Source organism: Xenopus laevis, chromosome 6S, assembly GCF_017654675.1.
Source record: "Xenopus laevis strain J_2021 chromosome 6S, Xenopus_laevis_v10.1, whole genome shotgun sequence".
In the NCBI taxonomy this organism is placed as follows: domain Eukaryota; kingdom Metazoa; phylum Chordata; class Amphibia; order Anura; family Pipidae; genus Xenopus; species Xenopus laevis.
This window is the reverse complement of record NC_054382.1, coordinates 136,599,721-136,602,618: the sequence shown is the minus strand read 5'-3', so window position 1 is coordinate 136,602,618 and position 2,898 is coordinate 136,599,721. Positions and strand designations below refer to the sequence as shown.

Below are 2,898 nucleotides of genomic sequence, written 5' to 3'. Positions count from 1 at the left end.
CCTTCCAATCGAGACATCACATACCCCACCTTGGAACGCTCGCTTGGAAACTGTGTGGGTTGGAACTCAAATTGAATTTGGCATTGCGTGGCAAATCCCCTGCAGGCTTGTGGGTCCCCACTGAAACGAGGGGGAGGTGGAATGCGAGGCTCACCTGTCGGGTAGCTTGTGTTCGTGGGGGCTGCCGCCATGGGGGGATCCCCAGTAGGTGGAGCAGTGGAGGACGCAGAAGGCACTTGAGCCAGCAGGACATCGAGTGCTTGCCCAATGCGAACCTGCTGGTTTTCGTAGTCCTCCATGCGGGATGCCAGTCCGCGGAGCGCTCGTCCGACATGAGGTGTGGCTTCCTCAGAAGGATCCATGGCCCAAGAATAATGTCAGGGAGCCGGGAGCTCCCTCCAGGGAGGTTGTCTGGATCAAGGAGGAAGCCCTCTTGAGGGAACAAGGTCGCCGTATCCAAAGGGTTAAACGGAGAATAGTCAGGATCAGGCAAGAGTTCACAGGCAGGCAGAATACAAACAAAGTCCAAAGTCCAGGCAAAGGGTCAGGATACAAGGCAGGAACAAGATTAGGCAATAAGGCACACAGGAAACCCAGGATATGCTTCAGGAAAGTAATCCTATTCTTGGGCGCCATTCTGGCGTCTAGTTGGAGTTTTTATTTTCAAATTTGGCGCCATTCTGACGTCATTGACGCACTTGCGCCGACGTCGGCGCGCTGACGTCATCGCCCGGCGCCGCTACCCACGTGGCGGCCATGGGCGCCGCCATTTTGGGAGCGACGCCGGCGAAGATGGACGCGCCGCCCGGAGCTCCTGGGCCTGCTCCGGGCGGCGATCGTTACAAAATATCAATAATAATACCGTCTCCAGAAACACCACCTGAGTGACGTTTTTCAAGCAGCAATAATATATTCCGTATCCACTACTGTATACGTTGCCCTTGCAGGCATTGTTTGCCCAGTCTTTAACCAAGTGCCACCTAGCTGTGTGAGCTTTTTCACATTCCGTGTCCAGAAACATCACCTGAGTGACGTAGTGTGATTTCTGCCCTTTACAGCACAAAACGCAGCGCTGTGTCAACAATGGATTTTTTAGAAACATTTTTGCCCTTGATCCCCCTCTGGCATGCCACTGTCCAGGTCGTTGCACCCTTTAAACAACTTTAAAATCATTTTTCTGGCCAGAAATGTCTTTTCTAGCTTTTAAAATTCGCCTTCCCATTGAAGTCTATGGGGTTCGCGACGTTCGCGAACCGTTCGCATTTTTGTCCGGAAGTTCGCGAACATTTTTTCAGACGTTCGCTACATCCCTAGACCACAGTCCTCAGTGTACTACTGGGACTTCTCCACCTCTACACTATTTTCCTTTTCCTACTCAAATTTCTTTGTATGTTGGTCCTGGTTCCTTTTTTGTTAAACTTTATTATTAATGAATTACCTTGTGATTTTATAATGCACTAGCACTTGCATAAATTAATTATTTTGAACCACACCCAGTCGGCAACTGAGTAACGGTTGAGCACTTGCACTTTATAATTTATTGGAATCTTGAATCTATTGCTTATAGATTAAGTACATAAATCAACAAGTTGGCACTGGCCACTTTGTAATACACAGAAAAAGCAACTTTATGCTTCTCTGAACTTGTTGTCTTGTTATTTATTTAAAGCCTATTAAAAGGCTTTTATCAATCAAGCAAATCTTTTTTATTAGCACAAGCACTTTATAATTATCGACTCATTGGTTCACTATATAATTTAGATAAGTTAGTTAATTTATTTGAGAGTACGGGGGCTCTTACTATCTTTTTCTTTTCTTTTGAATAAGAAAAAAGCCATCAAGAAAATGAAAAACAAGAGATGTGATTTTGAGGTTTAAATTACTGGAATGAGTGACACCTCTTCAATTCAATATCATTTTATAATTTCTTTATTACCATGTGTCAATAATGGCTTTCTTTATGGTACTTGAAACATATGCATAGAAAGAACATTAACAAATGCAAAATTCATCAAGAAAGCAACATTATAGATACTTTGGCCTCCCGACTATCACAGGGAAACCAGCAAAGTCGCACTGCTCTGTTCCAGGAATGAAAATCATAGAGGAGACTGCCCCCTGCTGCTCAGAAGGGCAAAGTGCAAAAGCCTACGACACCTGGTATTCCCAGGCGGTCTCCCATCCAAGTACTAACCAGGCCCGACCCTGCTTGGCTTCCGAGATCAGACGAGATCGGGCACTTTCAGGGTGGTGTGGCCGTAGGCGATGAAGAGTTGACTTTTCCTCCTCTTGTGCTTCAGTGTTGTGGCCCCGTTACTCCCACCTCTACCTGTGCAGCAGCCCCTGTCTCACACTCCTCTAACCTCTGTGCAACTCATGGCAGCACCAACATTCCCATGTGCCATAATCCTACTCACAATCTCTTTTTCATTGGTGTATTTGCTGCGTGGAACAACAGTGGCTGCTTAGGGCTCATCATATGTGGGACGTGGAACACTTGGGAGATTGCCTCATGCATATCTCCCAACTGTCCCTTTTTCGGAGGGACAGTCCCTCTTTTGACAGCTCAACCCGCAGTCCCTCATTTGTACTGGAAAGTCCCTCTTTTCTCTGCACTGAACAGCCAGAAAAAGAAACAAAGTTTCTCACTTAATTGGCTTTTAGCAGAGAGCCCAGAACAGCTAACAGGTGCAAATAAGAGACTTTGTAACTATTTTGAGACACAAGATAAGGAGAAATATTTTCAAACTTTCAGAACCTGCCAAATTGTGTAAAACGAACATGGTAATTAGGGGGTGTGGCCACAGAAAGGGGTGTGACCAAAAAAATGCTGCGCTACGTGCGGGAAAAAAATTTTTGTCCCTCTTTTTACTTCCAAAATGTTGGGAGGTATGGCTC

At 46.0% G+C, this 2,898-nt stretch overlaps 1 non-coding gene across 1 annotated transcript; it reads right to left on the bottom strand.

Annotated features, from left to right (window-relative positions):
- Nucleotides 1-2,145: 2,145 nt before the first annotated feature.
- Nucleotides 2,146-2,264, bottom strand: LOC121395276. The gene has a single exon (XR_005962380.1). It is a non-coding gene; the product is annotated as a 5S ribosomal RNA (ribosomal RNA).
- Between the last annotated feature and the right edge of the window lie 634 nt (nucleotides 2,265-2,898).